This window comes from Miscanthus floridulus, chromosome 16, assembly GCF_019320115.1.
Source record: "Miscanthus floridulus cultivar M001 chromosome 16, ASM1932011v1, whole genome shotgun sequence".
Taxonomy (NCBI): domain Eukaryota; kingdom Viridiplantae; phylum Streptophyta; class Magnoliopsida; order Poales; family Poaceae; genus Miscanthus; species Miscanthus floridulus.
Window position 1 is genome coordinate 18,390,356 of NC_089595.1, and position 27,219 is coordinate 18,417,574.

Here is a 27,219-nt window from a genome sequence, read left to right on the forward strand (position 1 = left end):
GATGCAGCCATACGAACAGAGGTATAAACCATGGCGGTACTTACAGACCAGCAGGGAGTCGACGGGATAGATGCAGCCGTACTCGCTGAGAAAACTCGTCGAGATCTACTCTACTCCTACTCCTAAGGGGTGGCCGGAGCCGAAAAAAGTAATTGGACTTTGTATTTGATTGGTTGTTCCTTTTACAAAAGCTGGGTTTGTATTTATCCCGGAGTCTAAACATGAAACTTACTCGAGTGCCAATCAATATTTGGTATAATGAAAATATTCCTATTTAAGATAACTTAGACTCTAATCTTTCCCTTTTTGTAGAGTCCAGTAGTTTCGTCCCAGCGTCGATCCGTAGCCTCTGTCGTCATCTGCTGGCGCTATCTGAAGAAAGCCGACACTAGTGCATCCGAATCAACTAGTTTCCGATCTCTACGCAGCTGATTCCTTGATGATGACATGATTTTTGGGAGCTTCCGAACCCCTGTAACTCTTCTTCCAAATTCTGGTGTAAACACCCTCACAGCTGTACTGTAAGTCTCGGATATCACTTACAGATAAGCCCTTAGGAGTGAAATCTAGAGCACCATAAAATAGCCCAATGCTCTAGCCCTTGTTCCATGTTGCCTAAAAAAGCAACTTTAGTGTTTATTGCATATTTCATTAGTTCAAGTTACAAGATTCATAGTTTGTAGTTGAGCACTAGCATCATGTTACCCAATGCAATACCCCATAGGTATCAAGGCACAAGGTACAAAAGTACTAGAAAAATCCTTAGTGGTAATCAGGTAACACATGCAGTATGAATTAAATGATTAAAGGTGTATAGGACAACAAGGAAGATCCCTTTCTATACTTGTCTTAAACTCAGATCCTTCTTTATTGAATTGTAACCTCCAAAGGACTTCTTCTAGATCACCAACTTTTCCATTTCACAACGTACTTCTCATCGACTGGACATGATCATAAAGGACCACACAAGCCATCCATACAATCATACATGAAGCAAATAATAGAACTAAATTAGAATAGTACATCAAACATATGAAATAGCAAGCGAAAAAAAGTTTTAAATATGTTCTACACGTTACTATGAACACACAGACACGAAAAGCACTTAATCGGAGCTATAACGAAAAAGTTATGAATTAAACAAGATTTCCTTTAATAAAATAATATATTAAATCTAACCTCGAATTTCAAAAGGAAAACATACTTAACAGTAGTATGAACTCGTAGATAAGTAATACGATTTTCTTGCCGAGTGCATACCATTGCACTCGGAAAAGCGTGTTTTTTATTTTTATTTTTAAATTTTCTTTGCCGAGTGCAATGGTCCATTGCACTCGGTAAAGCCACCTCTAAATTTCTTTTTTTTTTTTTTTTGCTTTTCCATTTAAACAACAATGCATATATTAAATAGAAACCACAATTCAACAGCAATAAATTACAAACCACATTTATAATTACAAAAACCAAATTTGTCTGAAATCCACAATTTATTACAACCACAAAGTTCCTAGTCCACAAGTCACAAGTTCGATACATAGAAAACTACTCCGCAAGCGGCTCACGGCGACTGTGCCTCAGCGTGCGATCCGGCGACGGTCTGGGTGCGGATGGCCCGACTTACGATGCCGGCGACCTCCGACCTGGTTCGACGCCGCCCCCGATGTCCGCTGCACAAAAAAGAAGATATTGCATGACTGACAAATAAAAATGTAAGGAGTTTAAAGGAAAAGTTGAAAATTTCGGCGCACTCCCTGCACGGGGACGTTTCCAAACCTGCAAGAAAAACGTCGGCACGAAGACCGACACATCAACTACCCGGCACGAAGGCCCCACACATCAACAAATCTGGCACGAAGGCAATCTCTAGGTTTGACACTAAGCATGAGCCAGAACATGGAAACTACCCATCTAGCGCATCCGTTGGCTGTTCAAAAAACATGGACAATCCGAAACAGATACGTTCATAGATATGCAGAGATCCGCATACCTCCAACCTATCTGTTTCGGATGGGAGACGCCTAACTAGCTACACCGATCTACGTACTACAACGGTAAGGAAGAGAGCTCAATTATACCTAGGGTGGCGGTGGAGACAGGCTAGGGCGTGAGTGGCGAGTCGGTTGCAGTGGCGAGTCGGCGCTATGCAGGCTGGACCGCAACGCCGACGAAGATGATCAGGGTCACCGAGGTGCTCCGGGTTCCCCTCCGACAGGTCCTGCTCTGCAAAGAAGAAAAGCATCACTAAAGTTGAAAATTTCGGCAGAACCTCCCCTGCAAGGGGAGGTTTCCAAACCTGCAAGAAAAACCGTCGGCACGAATGGCCGACGTCCACATTTGGGCACGATGACCAACACAACCACAAACCCGACATGAAGGCCGTCAACGACATAAATGGCGCGATGGCCGACAACCCTGCGGCTTTACCTTCTCCTCCGACGAGGGCGGGGATGATGGTGTGGACGAACGGCGTGGACGACGTGGACGAACGTTCATCCCCTCCACCTCGGCTTCCTCCCCCTCTCCCCTTCTCCTCCCTCCTTCTTCTTCCTCCTCCTTCTTCTTCCTTTTTCTTCTCCTTCTTCCTCCTCCTTTTTCTTCCTTCTTCTTCTTCCTTCTTCTCCTTCTTCCCTCCTCCTTTTCTTCCTTCTTCTTCTTCTTCTTCCTTTTTCTTCCTCCTTCTTTCCTCCTTCCTCTTCCTGCTACCTTCTTCCTCCTTCCTCTAGGGCTGCGGCGTGCTCATCCGGGGCCGCTACCCTTGGGCTAGCACGGGCAGGCGGGGCGCGGCCGGGCACGCCGCTGTGGGGCACCGAGCAGCCGGCGCGGCCCGGAACCGGTGGCCGAAGGCCGACCGGGGTGGGGGTGGGGCGGCGGCGCAGAGCGGGGTGCGGCCGGGGCGGGGCGAGGGCGGGCAGGGGGGGCGCCGACGCCGGGCGTGGCCGGGGCACCCCGGATCCAGTGGCCGAGGGCGGGGGGTGGGGAGGGGCGGCGCCACGGCGGGGCGCGGCCGGGCCGACGGCGCGCCGGGCGGGGTTCGGGGGTGGGTCGAGGACGGGGTGGCACAGGGCGATCGGGAACGGGGTGGAGCGGGGCGGGCGGGGCGAGCGCGGCGGCGACGGCCGGCGGCGGGCGCGGGGCAAGCGCGGCGGCTGCGGCCGGCGGCGGGCACGGGGCGAGCTGGCGGCGGCGAACGGCGGCGGGCGCGGGGTTGTGCGTGCGTGAGTGTGTTGTGTGGAGTGAGTGAGTGTGTGGGCCGGCCCACACATTTAGTTAGGGTTTCCCCCTTTGCCGAGTGCTGGGCCGGGCCGACACTCGGCAAAGGCTTTTGTTTTTTTTTCAAAAATTCTTTGCCGAGTGCCACTTCCTGGCACTCGGCAATTTTTTTTTGCCCCATTATTTTTTTGCAGCCTTAATATATTATTTAAAACTCCATGTTTAAATTTGGCACAATTTTGACTTTTTTTGCTATATTTCATTAGTTTTTTTGTTTCGTTGAATTTTATGAAATATTTCAAATTTGAACCGCAGGTGCATCACATGTGGAGATGTCTGGGTTTTAGGCATCCGACGTCGCTACTTGCTCGAAACCTTCTCAATTTTTACCATAGACTCTACATGCGATAACACGATGTCCCGACAAGTTTCGTCATTTTCGGACTTCGTTCGGATTTTATATAATTTAAATACACTTTTCCCGCAGGTACCTCGTCATGTTACATCAACAAGATGCTTGAAATTTCATGTGAGTTCCTAGATACGGCCTCAACGTACACCAAATATCATGAATATCATTTTTTGAACGACCAAATTCGATTATTCCATGCACTTGTAGTTCAAATTTAAAATATTCCATAAAATTCAACGAAACAAAAAAACTAACAAAATATAGCAAAAAAGTCAAAATTGTCCCAAATTTGAACCTGGAGTTTTAAATAATGTGGGAAGGCCTCACAAAAAAATGGGTCAAAAAAAACCAAAAAAAATTTTTTGCCGAGTGCCAAAGAGATCCTTGCTGAGTGCCAGGAAGTGGCACTCGGCAAAGAAGGGATCTTTTCCGAGTGCAAGGCCTTGGCACTCGGCAAAGGCCCTCTTTGCCGAGTGCTAGGGCCAGCACTCAGCAAAAAAAATTTTTTTAAATTTGACGGCGTGGGCGGGCTCGGCCGTCAAGTGCCATTTTTTTGCCGAGTGTTGCACTCGGCAAAGAGGGCTTTTGCCGAGTGCCGCCCTTTGCCGAGTGCCGGGCACTCTGTGGCACTCGGCAAAGCCACTCTTTGCCGAGTGCTAGACTTTGCCGAGTGCCACCCGGTCTAGCACTCGGCAAAGAGTGGCTTCACCGAGTGTCCGATTTTGGCACTCGGTAAAGCTGGCGGCACTCAGCAAATCTGCGTTCTCCCATAGTGATTAGTCAAGTTACAAGATCATGGTTGTAGTTGAGCACTAGCATCATGTTACCCAATGCAATACCCCATAGGTATCAAGGCATAAGGTACAAAGTACTAGAAAATCCTTAGTGGTAATCAAGGTAGACACATGCAGTATGAATTAAATGATTAAAGGTGAATAGGACAAGGAAGATCCCTTTCTATACTTGCCTTAAACTCAGATCCTTCTTCTATTGAATTGTAACCTCCAAAGGACTCTTCTGGATCACCAACTTCTTCCATTTCACCAACGTACTTCTCACCGACTGGACATGATCATAAAGCACCACACAAGCATCCATGCAATCATACATGAAGCAAACAATAGAACTAAATTAGAACAGTACACCAAACATATGAAATAGCAAGCGAAAAGGTTTTAAAGATGTTCTACACGTTACTATGAACACACAGATGCGAAAAAACACTCCAATCGGAGCTATAACGAAAAAGTTATGAATTAAACAAGATTTCCTTTAATAAAATAATAGATTAAATCTAACCTCGAATTTCAAAAGTTGAAAACATACTTAACAGTAGTACGAACTCGTAGATTACGTAATTATGAATCTAATGCAACTTGAACGGGTCAAAACCGAATTAAAACGGAGAAGATATGGCCTAATGAAGGTAGTGGCAATTTTGTAAATAGATGGAACTTGATTTTCGAATTTAAAAATAAATAAAAATCCAATTTTAAACTGGCCAAGGACTGCGGATACTATTTCACAAAACTGCAGGGGCTCTTTAGCAAAATTGGAGGCGAAGGTGTATTTTGAATCTGGACGAGGACTGTAGGCAGAATTTTAATGAAAGCCAGGGGCTCTTATGAAAAATGGTCGGCGAAGAGGTATGGTTCAATCTGGACCGCTGGATCTGAATCAAACGGCTAAGATTAGCAGGAGGAGGAAGAGAGAGAGGAACCGGCCGGAGCAGGGGTCCGACGCGGCGGCTGTCATTGCCCCCATCCCCATCCGTTTGCCCTGCCCCCACAGGCGCGCCCCGACCCCATCCCCATCTGTTCACCCCGCCCAAGGAGGCGCACCCCCATCCCATCGTGCCCACGTAGTCGGCCCGCAGCGCGCCGCACACCACGTCCGCCAGCCACCGGCTCGTCGCACCCCATTCCCCGGCCCTTGACTCTCCGAACAACAGGAAACACATGCAACATGAAACACTTGAATGCAACATACGTGTGAAATAGATAAAACATCTAGAATATACACGTACAACATATGTGTGAAAACATATGCAATATATAGATAGAACAATTGCAAGATAGAACAATTGCAACTTGCAACATGTAAACATTTGCTGCAACAGAAGACTAAAACAGATGAAACATTTTAGAACATGATGTTACAATATATATGTGAAAACATATACAACATCCAGATCAAAACGCTTGCAGCATACGTTTGGAAACAGATGAAACAGTTTGAACAAACGCTTGCAACATGCCTCTGAAAACACTTGCAACATATGCAACATGAGCAACATCCCCATCTACTTTTGCAACATCCATATGAAACAATTACAACATGCCTCTGAAACGTCTGAAATAATTGAAACATATATTTGCAACATAGGGGGAGAGAGGCCAGGGCCGGTCGATTCCGGCTGACGGAATGGGAGCTGGCGACGATCGGCTGCGCGCGAGAACCACCCCACCAGCACTAGCACCAGCAGCACGAGCGAGCACCACCACCACCAGCCGCCACCGGCACCGGGCTTGGCTCAGAGGCGACGGTGGGCGATGGGGAGCAAGGAGCGCCATGGTCGCCATGCATGGTGGGGGAGCTCGGTCGCCGGGGTGAGAGAAGGCACCGCCGAGGTGGGGAGGGCACCGCGTCAGGGTGGGGGAGAGCCGCCCACTCCTGCAAACACCGCGCGGGCCACCTCCATGGATCTCACCGGAGGTGAGTGGAACTCACTTGTGCTCCATGCATCTCGCCGGAGTGGGGGGAGGACCACTGGATCTGCAAGCACTGAGGGCTTCCCGGTGAGAACGCCGGGGTGGGGGAGGACGCCGAGCGTTTGTGCGCTGCGGCAGGGGATGAGGAGCGCAGAAGGGGTAAGGATGAGGAGGAAGCGAAAGGATAAGTTTTGTTTTAATATACACGCGGGCGGGAGCAAGCGACGGGGGTGAAAAGCCGTCCGACGTTTGTGCGGTCCATCGGACGCACAACACGTAGCATTTTTGTTCAAGATGACAAGGTTGCCATCTCTAGAGATTTTGAGATGTATTAGGCTGGTGTTGAGGTCAGTGATTGGCTTTTCCCGATTAGCAACCCATACAACTGTAAAATCTGGTATCTTATTGAACCATATTCCAAGGTACCAGCCAGGAGTGGTGGTGTTGTAGACCGACTTACTGATGCCTGAGCCTGGTTGGAACAAGCTGAGCGCAAACTTTCCATTTCTTGAGATGAGCTTGCCGCCGGAGATAAGTTCCTTGCTGCCTGTAAGAGTATCACCATTTGGAGTTGCAGCCGAACATGGTGGAATGTGCAGGGAGGAGATTGGAAGAAGCCCTCCGATCAGTAAGAATGTAAGATGTACAGTGCTGGCATTGCCTTGGGAGAGATTTGGACTGGTGAGTGGCAAGGGATGGATGGTTGCTTATGTGTTTGCAGCTCTAGACCTGCTATTCGGAGAAGGAAGAAGAGGACAACATATATAGAAAGAGCATGCGTGCAACTTGGATTGGATACATGTTCAGTTAACACGGAAGTTACAGCAAAGACACTGCATGTCAACTACATGCATGTTCAGCAATACTCACTTAGCCTGCTGCCTGCTACTTGTACTAGCTAGTTGGTACAACAAGGCAAGAGGCTATATAGTTTTATCTACTATCTATAAACCATAATATAAGACTATAAGTAATCATTTAGGGCGTTGATGAGGCGACACTTTGTTTAGCAGTTTCTATTATCCATAGTTAATCTAACATCATCAGCCTTATGTTCCCAATCTGCATCTGTATGATTTGTGTGGCAACTTATATGTAATTTGAACAGGCAGAACAAGTACCCCGTTGCTTACAACTTTGAGTGAACCTTCCACCAAAACAGGTAGAGCAAGTGCCGGCGTTGCTTGATCACGAGGCTTCCTACCAAGATGCAGGTGGAGCTGATGCCTCCCGGCCAGCTTGCCCAATATAATGCGTGGTGCAAGTAACAGTACAGCTTCCATCCTCACATTGGAAAATAAAATCAATTCATCATACCATATATGTCCAGCGATTGAGCTTCCAGTATTCACCTAAAGCCTGCTCCCTGCTGCCCACTGGATAATAGAACTGAACAGATCAGCACCAATCAACCTGAAAAGAAACAGAAAGCTGAGATAACCATCAAGCAAGTTTTCGGTTCCCAACCCTATTACCAATTCCTACTTATGCAATTCTGAAGATTGATCATAACCCAAGCACTTCTCCATCCTTGACCAAATCGCTCAATAGTTGAAGAGGATACAGTGATTCGTCGTGACAACAGTACTTAAACTGAGTAAAATGTAACATGAAACTACGCATGTAAGAGTAGTACACAGTGCTACTTGGTACTAACAAGGTCTCCTGGACCTGATGACTTGAACCATGATTCAGTCTAAGAGTAGTACAGTATGCATTTTGATGCACTTGATTTCAAGCCCTCGGAAAAACATGTGAGCTCACTTGCCAATCATCTATGTAGGCTCAGAAATCAAATGCCTCACCAATCTCATGTCCTGTATATACCTCTCATCCATTAAATAAAGGTAACTTTTGAGCAAAGGCCGGAAGTTCTGTTTCAAGGCTTTGTATCAAGTCAATGTATTACTGTGAAAAGTTTTTTTATATATTATAAAACTCAAGTTCTTGAGACTGTGAATCATCAGCAGATCCATAAATAGTGCAAACAAAATAAATGAACAGCATAGATTTTATCTAAAATAATAAATTAAGCCTGAATGTATGATGGAGATGGAACTCCCACCAACCAAACAATTTGCATCTTGTGCATTCCTTACAATCTGCAGAAATAGGGAAATTATTCTTATACAAGTTTTATTCTTAATGTGAACTTCAGAAATTAACTCCAGTTTCTTTTTGCTCACAAATCACAGTATATAATCTAACTTGTAGCCAATGTTTGTACCCACCTGACTTGAATAATCTTCACAGTAACTTCACGTCTTCCAACCATCTTTACTGCTAGTACCAGGAGTGATGGTCACTTTGGGTGCATCTCTATCAGACAATTCAAGCATTTCACCTAATATTTAGGTGTCTTTAGGGATTGGATTTTCTAAACAAGCTTAAATTGGCAATTTTTGTCACCATTCAGGGCTTCAGGCATATATTGGGTGCCCTCTGGCCTTTCTGCTCACTGATGAGTCAGCAGAATAAACTTCATCACTAGGTGGCGCAGGATGCATGACAACTTGAATTTATGCACTACTATGATGTGGGTACTTCAAATATTGTGTACCACACCTCTTAACATATTTTGATGCTTCTTAGCTTGGTAGAAGAATAGGCATGAAACTTTTCCGTCAGAGGTAAACAGTGAACAGGTAGGTAGAATGAATGGAATGAAGTAATGTTTCAAATTTTTGCTCGGTCAAGCCAATTGGAATCAAGAATTTCTGAATTTGGTAGCAGCACTGACATATCTAAAGAACATGCCAGATAAAGGGAGCATATTAGGAAGAAATAGACGGTAGCCCTCCTAAATATCATACAAGTTACAACAGACAATCTAATTAACTTATGGCAAATTTCAATAAGCAACTTAGAAGTATGATCTCTGTAAAGCAGGATGTAAAAGTGGCATATCTTCTTCCTTAAATATAAAGATCGATATACATCAACTGCCCCATCAAACAAACACATTATTTTAGTCCTGCCATAATTGGGGTTGTTAAAAGAAGTGATAAGAAAATGAGAAACCCACATGCATCATACGTAAAATTAGCCATTTAAATATTTCCTTCATTAATTGCAAGCTTCTGTTGCTTTATTCCACCTGATCCATATTACAACTCTAAACTTTGCTACAAAAAAAAGGAACACTGACTACGATGCACTTATGAATTACTATACATTGAAAATGCATCAGAGCATTCAGTTAGAGCTGCAAGTAGTCTTGGCATCGAAGGTATATCAAGCTCTTGTAAGCCCTCAAGAACTTGGACAACTTCACCCATTGTTGGCCGACCACACTCGTCATCTTGGATGCACGAACATGCAACTTTGCAGAGCCTTTTAGCATCTTCCAAATTAAAATCACCATTTAATTGTGGATCCACCAAACTGGTCACATCTCCCTCATGAAGCTTGCTGACAGCTAGTACAGGGAAAAAATCAACATGGCTGCTGTTGCTAGTGTATACTTGATTAGGTGAATTCCTCCTTCCTGAAATGATTTCCAGCAGTACCATACCGAAGTTGTAGACATCAACTTTTGGTGTAATAGCAACACCACTAAGCCACTCTGGGGCAAGATATCCTGCAGTTCCTCTAAATGTGGTGAGAACTCGGCTAAAATCCCTTCCTACAATTGCTGCCATCCCAAAGTCTGCAATTTTAGGAACATATGATGCATCCAGAAGTATGTTTTCTGGCTTAACATCACAGTGTATGATGCATTTGCAGCAACTCTGATGCAAGTAGGACAATCCTCTAGCAACTCCTATGGCTATTTGATGCCTAGTGCTCCAACTTAGGACAGTAGCATTGCTCTGAAATAGATGTGCATCAAGAGACCCATTTGACATGTGTTCATATACAAGTAGCCTCTTATCACCTTCGCTGTAGAAACCAATCAATTTGACAAGATTAATATGTTGGATCATTGCAATCGAGCTCACCTCAGCTCTGAATTGCTTCTCTCCCTGACGAGCACCATCAAGCTCTTCACTGCAATAGGAGTCGAGTCACCTAACACCCCCTTGAACACAGAACCAAAACCACCTCCTCCCAACATTTCTGAGAAATTTTTAGTAGCATGACCTAAATCAGCATATCTAAAGGCTACAATTCCACCACCAATATCTTGACTGTTGTACAGCTGTCCACCAAAACACTTGAATTTGTTCCTCCAAATCACTGACAGCAGCGTGAGCATTAATAACCCAAAACTAATAACGATTGCAGCACTAACGGCTCCAATGATTGATTTTCATTTGCTTTTTCTCACACCATGAAAATCTTGTGCGGATAGGCGAAGGTAAAGAACATCTTCTGAGGAATTATCAATGTCATCATTCTCTTTTACATTAAGCAATTCCACATGCCAAATAAGGCATCTGCTACTGTTATGGGAATAAGCAGTGCAGGAGCATTCATTGAGACAAGCCTCTGCGCATTCGGCCCCAGTGGTAGCATCTTCTACCCTTTGTGAGTTATAGGGCAATGTAACACGAGTTATGGGCTGGAACATGTCTGTTGAAACTGTTGTGTTTCCATTTCTGTTACAATCTAAGGGAGTATTTCTGATGCACCCACCTGTTCGATCATCAACTTCCCAATCACGAGGTGATTTCAGAGAGAAGCTGCCCATACAATTACAGAACGGGTCCGCCTTGCTGTTGCAGACAGTGAAAGGTCCACATGTAGCATAAACAGTGCAGGGAACAGCAGGTTGGGCATATGGTGTTTGCCAAGATTGTGTGGCTTGCGACCAAACAATCAGCTTGACCTGACCAGAGATGTCTAGCAGCGCATATACCAAAGATGATTCATTCAGTAAGGTGTACGTGCAGTACTCCTCTTCATTGTTATCAACATATGCAGCGCTAATCAACCCTTTGGTCTGTGGATTCATGTCCAGAATCATCGTGAGTAGCGGTACTAGTTGAGAGGCTAATGAACTTCCTGACCAAGACCAATACACTAAGTATGGGCTCCGGCTACATGGAAGCATTCCCCCATTGGTGTCAAGTTCAATGGTATATGAGCCAAGACCCAGATCAATCAGGCTCTTGTTAGAGGTGAACTGACGATTCAGACCGGTGACCTTATTCTGGCCAAACTTGGTGCCAGGGAGAAAAACATCTGTTGGGTAGTCAAAGCTCTGCCACAACGGAACCGCACTAGATGAGGTTTCCATCAGGGCAAGGTTCCCGCTGTTCAAGAGAACGGCAGTAGTGTTTGCTATCCTTGTTTGTGGACTATGTGAGTGGCCCAAATGATGGGTTCAGTGGCATTGTGGGTTGAGATGACAAGATTGCCATCTGCTGAGATTTTCAGCTCTGTTAGGTTGACCACAGGATCACCGATTGGCATGTCCCGGTTAGCAACCCAAACAGTGGTAAAGATTGGGATCATATTGTACCATACGCCGAGGTACCAGCCAGGGGAGGCGGTGGTTGTGTACTTACTGGTGATGGCTGAGCCTGGCTGGAAGAACCCGAGCGCGAACTTGCCGTTTCTGGAGATGAGCTTACCACCGACAGCAAGCGCTTGGACTACCACGAGAGTATCATCATTTGGAGTCGCGGCAGAACATGAAACGGGAGCGTGCAGGGAGGAGAACTTTAGGAGAAGCCAAAAGAGTAATGCGCTGAGGGTAGGCATGGTGAAGAGGATGCCTGAACTGGAGAACAGAGGGCAAGCCTGACTGACTGAAGATGTTTGTATGGATGGATGAAGAAATAGCAAATATGTGTGGGGTGCTGCTCTGCTCCGGTGTTATTATATATAAAGAAGGAGATAGGTTGAGCACAACACAAGCAGGACATGTTGTTAAAACTGAGATTGCTGATTACGACAGCACTACCAAAAACTATGTGTGCTATAACTATTAACTACATACTTAACTGAGTAGTGGCACTGCAAGTGTGCAACCACGCCTTCTCTTTAGTCTAGACTCTAGACTAGATTCTAGGCTACAATGGTGGTATCACCGGAGAAACCTCGGGTTAGTCTGCCGGTGCGGGCCTCAAGTCAACTTTGGTCGGAGACAGTGGCTCCTAGTAGTCTAGTGCAGGCTATGATGCAGCCGAGCTAATCCAAAGCATCTCCCGGCCACTTGCCATTTCTGTGATGAGCTAGGGCTGTATTTAGTTTGTGAAATTTGGGAATTTTGCTACTGTAGATTTTTTTATTTTTATTTGGTAATTAGTGTTCAATCATGAACTAATTAGGCTCAAAACGTTCGTCTCGTGATTTCCAACCAAACTGTGTAATTAGTTTTTTTTCATCTACATTTAATGCTCTATGCACGTATCACAAGATTCGATGTGATGGCTACTGTAGCACTTTTTGAGAAACTTTTTGGAACTAAGGCCTTGTTTAGATTGCAAATTTTTGTAATCTGAACACTATAGCACGTTTCGTTTGTATTTGACAAACTTTATCCGATCATGGACTAACTAGGCTCAAAAGATTCGTCTAGTGATTTACAACCAAACTGTGCAATTAGTTATTTTTTTACCTACATTTAATGCTCCATGCATAAGTCCAAAAATTGATGTGATGGAGAGAGAGTGAAAAAACTTGGAATTTTGAGGCAATCTAAACCAGGCCTAAAGACAGCCTAGGCTTCCATTCCGTTCCAATTCCAACGGCAGCTGCCCATTCCATGATCAGGTCAGTGTCAATCCCGAGGCTTCCACCGAGGTAACGGCTGCTGCCAATTTTGACCAAAACGAGGTGGAGCACAAACACACGGTTCATCGAGTAGCTAGCTAGCTCTACAAGAAGATGCAGCACACACAGCTGACAGCTCAAATGGTTTCAGATTTTGAAACTGCGAGTGATTGCTGTCCAGAACCGCTAATTCATAGTGGTTTCGTGTTGGGATCACTTACTTGAAGTTAAGCCTCCAATCCACTTACTCGCCGCGCGCCTGTCGAGGTGGCGGCGCTTCTTCCTTCTCAGTGCACGCCGGGCCGCAGCCAATGCAGCGCGGCGTGCTCGGCGGAACACGGGCTTGGCATCGCGTGCTGGAGGCCAGAGCAGTGACGCAGAACGTCGGCGGCCAGCAGGGACGGTCGGGAGGAGGACGCGCGACGGGGCAGAGCCGGCGCCGCGCCGCCGCCGTGCCCGTGGAAGCGGGTTCGCGTGGTGCCGTGGGCCCATGGCCGTGGCCCCTTATGGGCTTGGGCTGCCTGTGCGTTTGTGTGTGTTCCGAGGCCACCACTAGGGCCATGGCCCATTTTCCCATCGCCCAACTCTGCCAGCCTCCTTCTTTTAAGAAATTTTCCCTCTCGCGGCTCGCGCTGTCTTCAAAAACAACGAGGAGTAATTGTCAAAAAAGAAAAAGAAAAAACAACCAGGAGTACCCCCATGCAGATGCTTTGGCATGCAGTTTTCATTCGCATTTTGAACCAATAAAAAAAGAAATATATCGTGAATTAAAAAGGAAAAAACAAAAGTGAATGAAAATAGGAAGTTCTCCGAATAAAAAACAACCAGTAACATCTATCTATAAATAAAATAAAAGTCTTTAAACGTGGTGATTGCTCCTGTAGATCAACAGTCCCCCACCGTTTCCTTCACTAGAATCCTATTCATCTACCGTGAATACGCGTTGGCCGTCTGATCCGGCATGTCCCCAGCAGATGGTCGCCACGCCCTCCTCTAGCGGCCCCACCCGCCCACGCTGTCCAGCATCCAACCCTCACGGGGCCCCACAGCCCAATAACTCATTGTCTGCCTCAAACGCGTCACAACGGTGCCTCAAAAAATGTGCAGCGGCGACGGCAACGAGCAACTCCACCGCGCCTGCATCCCGACGCGCAGCGGCGATGGCAACGGCGACCTCCACCGCGCCTACACCCCAGCGGCAGAGACCAACTCCACCGCTGCAACATCACCCCCACTATGTAAAAAATGATTTTTAGCAACGGATCGAATTTTTTTCAGAAGCGGCTGGTGATAGAGCCGTCCCTACAATGATGTGCTCGGATACCTAGACATCAACCGCGCATACAAATAGAACAGCAGGAGCGGCTCAATCACCAGCCGCCTCTGGAATTTCTATTTGTAAGGGCGGCTGGTGATTAAGCTGCCCCTACAAATGCCCACATATATATAGCTCGGATTTGTATGGACGGCTTAATCACCAGCTGCCCCTACAAATGACCCACATATAAAAACGTTGCAGAACCTTCTTCCTCCTCGGGTCACTCACTCCAACCCATGAAAGAAAGGTGGGGAGGCCTTGGGCATCTCCCAAAAATTGTTCTACTAAAGGGGGAAGGTTTTGGTCTCAAATCCTTTGGTGGAGAGGTTGTAGAAGGTAAAAAAATGCTATTCCACACTTTTTTGAAGTTTTAATGGTTGGTTAGTGAGTAATTAGGGTTTTGTTTTTCTCTCTCTTCTATGGTGCTTGAGCTACTTATGAAGCAAATTAGACCTAAGTTTTAAATATACTTGGGTAAATTAAAGAGAGGAACAAGATCATACCCTTATTTGGTCCATGTTTCTTGATTTTAGTGAACAATTAGTTAGTTTTATGTATGTTTCATTTGCATATGGATCTAGATCTAGGGTTTGATTTTTTTATTAATTTCGTTTTTGTAAATTTATGTTTGATGAAATTGGACTAGGGTTTGTATGAAAAATATTGGGTAAAGTATAATTATTGCTAATTATTGTCTTTGAAATTATTTATTGTAATCAATAAATATGTATTTTAATTATTTATGGATAAATGGGCCATTAATTAATTTTCCACTACCATGGTGTGTTTGTATGCTTCATGTAATTATATTAGATTTATATTCATATATATCTGAAGTATATACAATTATTCTCAAGTAATTATTACTTTGATTCATTTTTATATATATCTAAATAAGTAGTCCTTTAATGTTTATTTTTTTGTTGTTGTAAAAGATGGAGTATAGGAACTCTTGGATGTATGGTTCGTTAAGGTTCAAGGCAGGTTTCGTGAAGAGGTGGATAAATTTATTGAAGTCGCAAAGAAACATGCAATGATATTGAAAGAGAATAAGGATATAATTATTTGCCCCTGTAAAGATTGCAAGAACCGTATGGCATGGACAGATGTGACTATCATCAGATCACATTTGATTATACGAGGATTTGTTGAGGACTACACAGTATAGATTCATCATGGTGAAACGGTTATTGTTAACGACGAGGATGAGGATGAATACGACGACGAAACCAAAGAATCTTTGTCCCAATATTCAGCAGAGCTTGATGCACGAATGAATTTCGAGTTTGGTAATGAACAAGGTGATGATGCTGGTGGTTGGGATGGTAACGATAAATGTGGTGCCAACAATGATGGTGGAGCACGTGTCGGGGATGAAGATGATTTAGAGGACATGATTCGAGCCCTTGGACCAGAGATTTTACTAAATAGCCCAAAAAGTCTAGAAATTTTGGAAAGGGTGACAAAAGCATCGAAGGAGACAGTGTATGGTGTTGAAAAGGGTTGTTCGACACATTGGGCATTGCTACGTTTCGTGCTTAAGCTGCTCATCCTGAAGGCTAAGTACGGCTGGTCAGACTATAGTTTCAATGATCTATTGCATCTCCTGTCATGGGTGCTGCCACAACCAAACTCAGTTCCCGCCAACACATACCAAGCGAAGAAGGTCATAAGTCCATTGTAAATGGGGGTTGAAAAAATCCATGCATGCCCCAACCACTGTATACTTTTTCATGGCAAAACATTCAAGTCACTGGATAAATGTCCACGGTGTGGGGTTAGCCGGTACAAGAATAATGACCTTTACGGTGGGGACGAACCCTCCACGGGGAAAAAGAGGAATAAGAAGGGTATAAAAAAGGTGGTACAAGAATCTCAGCCCCTAGAGGATACTCCATTAGGCAACGATGCAAAGCAGAGAAGAATTCCTGCCCTGGTAATGTGGTACCTGCCAGTGACCGACCGCTTGAGACGTATCTTCCTAAACCCTAAAGAAGCCGCACTCATGACATGGTGGGATGATGAGCGCAAGGTGGATGATGATAAGATTGCACACCCGGCTGATTGTAGTCAGTGGCAAAGGTTTGATGAGAAGCACAAAGAATTCAGCGATGATCAAGGAATATATGGTTTAGCTTGAGTGATCACAGCAACCAGGCATTGATATAGACGTGTTCCTGACCATGTAATGGAGAAACCCTTCAATGAGAGGATGAGCGACCACAGCACATGGTCAGTGATCTTGACCATGTACAACATCCCAACATGGTTGTGTCAAAAGAGAAAGTACCTTCTTCTCATTATTTTTATTTCTGGCCCTAAACAACCAGGCATTGATATAGACGTGTTCCTCGAGCCCTTGATACAAGAAATAGAGAGGCTATGGAGGCATGGAGAGCAGATGTACGATGCATTCCAAAAGAACTTTATATGTAGAGCAATAATATTTGTTACTACCAATGATTACCTCACGCTGTTTGCTTTGTCTGGACAGATCAAAGGGAAGATGGAATGCTTGGTTTGCCTAGATGGTACTACATGGATGTACCTGGATGCATCCAAGAAGATAGTTTATCTAAGGAACCGATGCTTCTTAAAGACAAGTCACAAGTACCGCAACAAATTGTTCTTTAGATTTTATGACAACGCCCCGGAGATTAAACCCCCTTCGGAGAGATGTCATAACGGAGAACACGTGTACAGAATGGTGAAAAACATACTCGTCATCTATGGAAAGAAGAATCCGGATGGGACGAACAGAGATAGAAGCACACCTCCTGTCGAAGGCGTACCTTTCAAGAAACAATCGATCTTCTTTCAGTATCTGCCTTATTGGATAGACTCGGAGGTCCCCCATGCCATTGATGCTATGCACGTGCAGAAGAATGTCTTTGAGAGTCTCATTGCTACCTTGATGGACACAGGCAAGTCAAAGGATGGTCTGAAAGCACGGAAAGACATGGTGCAACTAAACGTGATGCCACAGCTTCACCCGGTACCTGAGGGTAATAGAAAATACACTATGCCTGCGACGTGCTTCAACCTAACACCAGACGAGAAGAGAGCTATATGCACTTTCCTGAGGGGGATCAAAGTCCCGACTGAATTTTCAGCAAATGTGAAGAAGCTAGTGTCGATGAAGGACTTGTCAATAATACACTGCAAGGCTCACGATTGCCATGTGATGCTGACAGTGTTTCTACCTATTACAATTAGGGCTATAAAGCTAGAGTTCTTGAAAATAGCCATCACCTGCATGTGCTACTTCTTTTCGAAGATCTCACAGAAGACGATTGGCAAGGAAGAGCTGAGTGACCTATATGAATTTGTGGTGGAGACACAAAACCAACTAGAGATGTGTTTACCTCCTGCTTTTTTTTATATAATGCCACATCTCATGATTCATATGGTTCATCAAATATAGGCACTTGGCCCTTGCTACTTGCATGAAATGTGATCCTACGAGCGATTTATGTCGGTTCTAAGTCGATACGTGCATAATCGAGCATACCTAGAGGGCTCCATAATAGAGGGTTATAGTACTAAAGAAGTTATCGAGTGCTGTCAAGAGTACCTAAAAGTACAGAAAGGAATTGGTAAACCCGATTCTCGTCACAAGGGTAGGCTAGCTGGGAAGGGCACTAGTGGTAGAAAAGTGTTCATCGACCATGATTACAAAGAGGTGAGTCGGACGCATTATAGTGTCTTGCAGAGTACACAACTGATGCAACCGTATATTGATGAACACTTGGCTATCATTATAGCGGAGAGAAATGGCCGTTCGGATGATTGGGTCATGAAACAACATAAGCAACGACTAACTACATGGTTGAAGGACCAAAACATACCGCCTAGAGAAACCATAGACTCTATTATCATCAGTAGATTGGTGGAGGGGCCATCGAGGCAAGTGACATCTTGGAATGCTTATGGCATCAATGGGTATACATACTATACCCACGCAAAGGATAATAAATATGTGAACCAAAATAGTAGTGTTCGAATAGAGACTCTCGATGGATTAGGGCAAAAGATCCAATACTTTGGCATCATTAAAGAGATATGGAAACTTGACTATGGAAGAGATATAACGGTGGCCATGTTTCGATGCCGCTAGATCAAACAACACCAACTGAACAAGATTGGATTGAGAGTCCTAGACCTCGAGAATCTAGGCTACCAAGATGACCCTTGGGTGCTCGCTTCACGTGTCGCACAAGTTTTATATATGTCTGACCCACAAAGTAACCTCCCCCCGAAGAAGAAGACAAAGCACGTGGTTGCCTCTGGGAAACAACACATTATTGGAGTTGATGGCTTGGACGATGTTGAAGCTTACAATAACTACGATGAGATGCCGCTATTCACAGACTTTTCTAAGAAAATCAATGTTGTGGAAAAGAACCTTCCCAAAGACATAATGCCATAGGAACGAAAATGTGTCAAGGAAAAAGTCGTTACAGCGGGCTAGCTAGTTGTTGAACGTGGAGTGTTTGTGTAAGTGTGTGTTTGTAAGACTCCCTAAAATTTTCTAAAATCTTGCCCTATCAAGTTAGTGTGTTGATTTGATCATTCTTTTCATTTGACAAAGTTTGAGCACTTCAAATTTTCAAATTTAAAAAAATAACAAATTCGAACGAGATTTTCAACCATTAAATGATTTCAACTAAAAAAGTGATGAATACCAAAGTTGTATAACTCATCAAGATCTACAATTTTTATTTTGATCATTTCTTCATCTGACAAAGTGATAGTAAACATTGTTCACAAATCAACATGTTTCTCGTATAGTTCATGAAACTATAAGTCATATGTGAATTTATAAACAATGTTTACTAATACTTTATCACATAAAGAAGTGATTAAAATAAAAGTTGTAGACAGTGAGGAGTTCAACAACTTTTATGTTCACGACTTTTATTGTTAAAATCATTTAAGGTTTCAAAATCTTGTTTGAAGTTGCCATTTAGTGAAATTCAAAATTTCAACTATTCAAATTTGGTCAAATGAAAATATGATCAAAATAAAAGTTGTACATATTGATGAGTTCTACAACTTTGGTATTCATGAGTTTTTCATCTGAAATCATTTACTCTTTCAAAATATTGTTTCAAATTGAAATTATTTGAATTTCAAAATTTGAATCGTTCAAACAAAGTCACATGACAAGATGATCAAAATAAAAGTTGTACATGTCGATGAGTTATACAACTTTTATGTTTATAACATTTTCATTTTATTTCATTTAATGTCATAAAATTGTAGTCGAAGTTTTAAAATTTAAATTTTTAATTTTTGTTTTTTTGTTTTCTATATTGTTTTGACTACAATTGTTTATATATATATATATTTCTTCATATATATAATAATACAAAATATTATATTTGTGCATATACACTAATTTTTTTATATTACTTTGTGTTTTTATGATATAAAAAATATAGAATTTATAATTTAAAAAATAGAAACTATTTGTAGGAGCAGGTTGGATCAGGAACCGCCCCTACAAATGCATTTGTTGGGGCGGCTGGATCAGGAACCCCCCTAAAAATACATTTATAGAGGCGGCTAGATCAGAAACCGCCCCTACAAATAGTCCTAAGTATAAATAGGAGGGCACACGGGAGTCAGACTATCTGGGCGCCTGTCTTCTTCCTCCGATGCCGTTAGGCTGCCCTACGCGCCTAGGGTTTCTGCCGCCGGCCACGCTGTCCGGTCCCGCGCTCGCGCTCGCCCACACCTGGCCCACGGCGTCCCGCACCCGACCCCCAGCGCTCGCCCCCGCACGCCTAGGGTTTCCGCCACCGGCCACGCCACCGGTCCCGCGCCCGCACGGGTTTCCACCGCCAGCCACGTCGTCGGTCCCGCGCCCGTGCCCGCCCACACCCGACCCCTGGTGTCCCGCACCCGGCCCCCGGTGCCCGCCCCCGCACGCCTAGGGTTTCCACCGCCGTTCCCGCACCCGGCCCTCGGCGTCCCGCCCCCGCACGTCGACAACCAGGCTCCCTACACAGTGGCCAAGTCAGTGATCTCCTGCTCTCTCTCTCCCTGTGCCTCTCCCTCTCTGATTTATGTGATACTGTTATTTAGTTTTGTTGGTTATCATGAAATTGATTGCCTAACTAGCTACATTGACTGAATGAACAACCTGCTTTTGCCGAAATAAAAGATACCGACAAGTCATGTTTCTGTTATGAATGATAGATTGTGGGTTCACATCTACTACTGAAAGGAAGCAGTTTAAATGTATCGACTATATTGACTGAATGAACAACCTGCTTTTTGCCAAAAAGCTAAGCACGATTTTGTTTCATTTTTCATGGTAGCTTGGGTCAACTGTTCATATGTTCAATATTTTAGTTTATCCCTGTGAATGTACGTCATCATTTTTGGGCTGGTTGCAAGTTAGATTGCCACACCGCCATCATTTCCAGCTTGTTGAGAACAGTTCCATCTGTATGTGCTAGAAAGATAGACTTCATGTATATGTTTTTATTTCTATTCCTTAATATCGAAGGCTCGCCGAGAAATATATGATGCCCAAACAATTAATTTTGCCTGCTCCTACATGGGCTGTTTGTATGCCTCTTGATCTTTCTTGCTAAGTTTAGCAATTGTTTAGATAATTTTTCTTTCCTTGTGAAAATATCTTCTCTGCTAGCTTGTCATGCAATACACAGGCCGGCTCCTGCCTCATTCCTTGATTATCATGCTGTGTCCTACCTTGAAATTTGTGTTGTCAGCCTTAGAGCATGCACCGATCTGATGACAATTATGTTTGTATGCCTCTTGATCTTTCTTGCTAAGTTTAGCAATTGTTTAGATAATTTTTCTTTTCTTGTGAAATTATCTTCTCTGCTAGCTTGTCATGCAATACTGGGGCATAGGCATGCATTACAAAACATGATGTGCAAAGTATGATGCCACCTACTACCACTGTTAGGGGGCAACAAGAAATCCTTGTTTGATAAGAGTGAATCAAATTTAGGAACCCTCACGTCATTTCGGTTCTCATTGTTCGCTAGCTAGCTAGCTGTTGATCAACTCATGATCAAAGAAAAGATATTTACAATGATGCAGTGAAAGCGACATAACTTCACCTACATTAATTTGTGTGCTGCCTGAATTTTCTCTACTTATAATCTACCCTCCGGAAATCTAAAATGGTACATGCTACTGTTAGATGTACCACTGAAGGGAATGAAATTGTTTATCTTTATATCTGGTTACAAAACTACTTGTATTTGTTTCAAAAATACAAATTGTTGCTTCATTATTCACTATTTTCTTGTTAGTGTCTCATGTTAATATTTAATCTTGCTGTTAGATATGCCTTTTTTATTGAAAAATTCAAGTCTTGGTGGAGGTCATGCTTTGTAATACAAACTGTTGCTTGCTTCATTATACTATATTATCCACAGTAGTTCCTTGCTGCTCAAAAAAAGAGGTGTACTGTTCTGTAGTTAAAACTTAAAACTATTGCACCAACAGTTGGTGCTCTGTGAAACCTGAGGCAGGCCATGGCCATGAACCAAATAGGTTAAGTGCACTGGCTGTCTAAGCTACTTTTTTTTACAATAGCTGCGCTGCTACTTTTTTTTGACTGATGCCATGGAATGGAATGGATCTTTTTCAGTTAAGTTATCATTCTCTCTTCTCTCACCTCTCTTCTCCTCTCTTCTATCTTCTCCTCTCTTCTCTCTTCTCTCTTCTCTCACCTCTCTTCTCCTCTCTACTATCTTCTCCTCTCTCCTCTCCTCTCTACTCTACTACTTTCTACTTACTACTACTACTTGCTACTTCTAGCTACTAACTGTTGGCTGCTGTTGCTTTTTTGCCAAATCTCCCAGAACTCGCCCAGGACTTGTTGTCCTGTCTTTTGCCATCAGCTGCTGCACTATGTTTGTTAAGTAGCTGCTGCTTTTTTTGCCAAATCTCCCATCTCCTCTCCTCTCCTTTGTTTTACCGATGATGAAATTGTTCAAGTCCATACATTATAGGAATATGAGCTGATGATCAAGAACTTGTGAGGAACTTGGCATCATTAGCAGTCGCCCCTACATTACCTTCTCCTCTCTTCTCTGTTATGATGCCTTGATGCTCCAAGTTCATGATCAAATAATGATTGACATGTTTCTGAGGCCTCTACTACTGCTACTACTAGTTTTTTTTATATATTGTTGTTTTATAGGACTTTTTTTGACATGTTTCTAAAGCACACCTTCTTGCATCTATTAGAATAAAGCGTGAAATAATGTCGCGGACACCAGACAGTGCAGCCCAATGCCCCGAGCCTAATGAGTAGCCAACCCTTGAGGAGCAAGCACTAGAGGACCAGCTTACTCAGGAATAGTTCGATAACGAGGTAGAAAAGGATCTAGAAGTAATGCTTACTCAGGAGCAGTGTGACGATGAGGAAGGCCCTGAAGGAGAGGCTGCTGGAGACGAAGAAGAAGAGGATGATGATGATGATGATGATGACTCAGAAGAGGGATATGAAAGTCTCGAGGATCCTTTCCCACGTGAAGCCAGAAGGAGGCCAATGGAGGAAGATTTGGACAAGGATTTTGACCCGAACGAGGAGGTAGGGAAAAAGCCTTAGCTTGTAAATTTTGCTAAAGCTTTGGCTGTGTTACCTCTGCTAACACTTTGACCTGTCGTATATATAGGTCCCTCCTAAAACTTGGAAAAGATGACATCGACGTCCGTGACATCTCGCTGGACAAGACGGAGTAGAGGAAAGGAGAGCAGAGGCAACAGCCATAGAGACGGATCATGATGCCTCTGCTCCACAAACTCAAGACACAACCACGACTACCAAGCCTAAGAGGAAATGAGGGGATAGAAAAGGAAATCTATATCCAGATAAGGCATGCTATGTGATAACGGAGTTCGGGCCAGCAGGGGAGATCCTTGAGCCAAAGGAATTAAGAGGAAAATTCCGTAATGTGATCGGGGCCCTAATAAGAGATAAATTGAACCCAGCAATCCCTAACTGGAAAGATGTACCAGAGAACACAAAGAATACACTATGGGATAGGCAGCTGAAGGTCAATTTTAGATTTCTAGAGGGTAAGCACAAATTGGTAAAAAATGCTATCAGGATGATGGGAGTCATTCCAATGTTGGAGGTCAGAGCTCAACATGAAGTATATCCAAAAGGGGTTAACTTCCTTCAACGAGTTTAGCAAAATAACTCCTAGTCAATGGGAGGAGCTCGTGGCTCAGAAGACTTCACCAGAGGCATTGGAGCTCAGTGCCCATAACACCGAGCTGGCAAAGAGGAACAAACACCACCACCATCTAGGCCCCGGTGGCTACTATGCCAAGGAAGAGCAGTTTAGGAAGATGGACGAAGAGGCCGCAGTTGCTAGGAATATCGATGTGACGAATTTGAAGGTACGCTCAAGGAACTGGATATATGCGAGGAGTACAGAATCATCCGACAGTAATCTTAAGTTTGATAAGCCGGAGACCCAAAAGACGGTATCAAGGATACTGAAATATGCTAAAGACAAGGAGAAGGGCTCATTCAATCCTTCCAGAGAGAGGGACGAGCTTAGCCTTGGCTTGGGAAACAAGGAGCACACAGGCCGCACCAGGGGGCTAGGGAAAAGGACGACCTAGAAGCAAGGATTTGAAGAGGACAGACACATGTACAAGAAACATGGCCGAGACCGAGAGACTAGTCTTGAGCTCCAAGTGAAGGGTCTAGTTGCGAAGGAGCTAGAGGAGCAAGGACTGTCTATGGAGCTATAGATATTAGTGACGCCACTGGGAGAACTGGTATTAGTTGGTAGCCCTCTAAAAGTTCCTAGCAGCCAAGGTTCCACTGCAGCCACAACCCCAGTTGATCGCATACGGGAACCAACTAGTTGCACCTTGGTGTTTCTCAGCGGTCGGCAGAACACTGTGATGGAGGTGGCAACGGGTGTGGCACATTCTCCTGGTGGCTTACACCATAATAATAAGATACCTGTCGGACTACACTAGGGTTAAGGTGCATACAGTGAAGCCCGAATTCATGCAGTGGAGGATAGACTATGCAACTCCTGAGGGGCTGGTGTTACACGGAGACGTTATGGGGCAGTTCATCCTCTGGCACAAACGGAACATTATATTGACTGCTTCTTCGCTGCCTCCCCCTCTTCTAAATTTGGAGCTGAGTTGTTGAGGTCGGGGAGATATTTTCACCGTCTCATGACCCCCCACATTCCTGAGATGCCACATTCTTCCCCGCCTTCTAGCGAGCATATGCCTGATGAGATGCCATAACCTTCTCCTAGCTCGTACCGAGCAAGTGCATCATGAGATACCATAGTCTTCTCAACAAGTACAGCCGATACATGAACAACGAGTGCCTCCTGAAGAAGCTGCAGCACAAGAAGATGAGGACGTGCCTGAATGGGAACTTTGAAAGAAGCATCCAATCACCATAAGGCCAGTTTATGTTCCGATCAAAGACGTCTCGTCGATGTCCAAGTGGTATTCCCATGACCAGTTCAAGCCTGAGAACCAAGTTAAAAAAGTCCCATCACGGGGTTCTGAGGAAGGCCGTCACTAGCAAATTCCACCAAATTGCAAAGCAGTATCCAAATGTTGATGACATCAAATGGTCAAAGGATTGCCCAAAAACATATGAAAGAGGCAAGCCCTTCCTACCAAACCGGGACATCCAGCGCCTACCACTTGGAATGAGAAGGTTCCATGATTGGTACTTGCGTGTTCTCCCAACGAGCATAAATATCATACAAGCATGCTTTTTCACCGGCACATTTGGTAGCCTAGCCGAGAAAATTGTCTTTGACTTCAATGACATGCAAACATGCTTTCAACTGGGAGAAATGGAGATGAATCTAATTCGCACGTGGTGCCTATAAGTCCTTGTCCTCTCGATATGATATGAATGTAATCTTTGAATTTTGTTGTAACTAACCCACGCCGTGATTTGTAGAATGTAAGTGCACATTGTCAAATAAATGCCAAGTGTAAAAGTCGGGTATGTGGACCCTCAAGCTATAGCCCAAATAAATTTCAATTACCCTAAACGGTGGACACTTGATGCCAAAGAGCTAGCTGCTGCAAAGACTTTTCGGGAGAAAGAGCACATCCGTACGGCGAAACTAAGTGAAGAGTCCCTTAAGGTTACGGCATACATTGCCCTGGCTTTCAAAAATCTCCAACAACACTCTACTATATGGCTACCATACAACTTCGAGTAAGCTCAACTCTATACTTAAAGGTTTGTTCGATATATTTTATTCGATGCAAAAGAGCTTATCTAGTTCTATGATTAAATCCATACAACAACCACTGGATTTGTATAGCCGTCGATGTCGGGAGGAGCATAGGCATAGGTCTTTGATTCATTAGATAAGGACACGGTGACATACAAAGACTTCATATCGATTCTCAAGACGTATACATATCGATAATCCTCATTAGCTTATATGTTTGTATACATACTTGTAACGTTCACTTTTGGATACTAACAAGTTGTATTTGCTAAAATAATTCAAACATGGCATTTAGGTTCTATGTCACTAATCATCATGGAAGACATGATCCAGCAAGGAAGGAAAAGCTGACTATAAAAACACTATGTGCGGTAAGTGTAACTTACTTCTTCAGTACTCCATTACATGGCTGTCAAAAGCATTACTTAACATTTTTATATGCAAAACACACAGTGCCTCAAGCAGAAGTCTGGGAGTGTACATTGTGGATACTATATATGTTCTATAATGAGTAACACCGGTGCCTACAGGAGACACTCCTTAAGGGTAAGTTTGAACCTCTTCATCCGTAGTATAAAAAATTCGTAAATGGTATGAAATACTAAACCGAAACTTATTCTCTTGTAGTGGAGAGAAGAGAAAGGAATGAAAAGAGACACGTACAAGGATGACCAACTCTTAGAGCTCGTCGGCGACCTTTACAACTTCATATTGGACCAGATTGTACACGTCAGAGGAGCCTACCATGACCGAGAGTCTGAGTTAGATACAAATCCTCAGTACCAACACCTTCGTGAGACTGAAAGGCTAGCTCTAGGACGTTGATAACAATGTGTATGGAATTTATATATTTAATGATGGATTGTATATATTCTTGTGAATTGGACTTGTAATTGTAGTTTATAGAATACTCTTGTGCTTGTAGTCGCGGTCGCGGGGCGTTCGGCAACGCGAACGCGGTTCAGAACGTTGGTCGTGGGACGTTCGGCAACGCGATTTTGAATTATAAATTTGAATTTTTTTACGGGAAAACGTATTGTAGGGGCGGTTCTAGATTGAACCGCCCCTATAAATACCTGTTTGTAGGGGCGGCTGGTAACACCAGCCGTCCCTACAAATCGATTTGTAGGGGCAGCCTAGGAAACCGCTCCTACAAATACATGATTTATAAAGACCCTTGCGTAGAGGCGGCTGAACAAACCGTCCCTAGAAAGGATTACGGACCGTCCCTAGAAATGCTTTTCGTAGTAGTGCCCGCCGGAGCGCCGCCCCACCGGTGCACTCCGCCAGCCGCGCGGTGCGGCCATCCCGCCCCGCAGCTCCGCCGCGACGTAGCTCGGCAAATTGAAATCTGATTTAAATAATAAAAAATACTCATCATTCTCCCTCGTCTCTAGTGTATCCCTCACTTCTACCTCTCTTGGTCCATCAGTCTCCCTAGTCCCTAGTGTATCCTCATCCAGTATTATGTCAGTCATGCTATGGCAATATGGCATGATTGCCTGAGTCCATGCACATCACGACTCCGCACGCTCAGGCATGAGACTTGCATTCCACAACTATCAACCTAGCTCACAGCAGATGTAGACAACAGCAACCTGTTTAAAGTGATTTTTTAATCTCCAAACAATTTTCCATACTGAACTAATCCTTTGTTGCACCTATCAC

General features: G+C 44.0%; 1 pseudogene; it reads right to left on the reverse strand.

Annotated features, from left to right (window-relative positions):
* Positions 1–9,491: 9,491 nt before the first annotated feature.
* LOC136514178 (G-type lectin S-receptor-like serine/threonine-protein kinase At2g19130) lies at positions 9,492–11,982 on the reverse strand (annotated as a pseudogene).
* Positions 11,983–27,219: the final 15,237 nt, after the last annotated feature.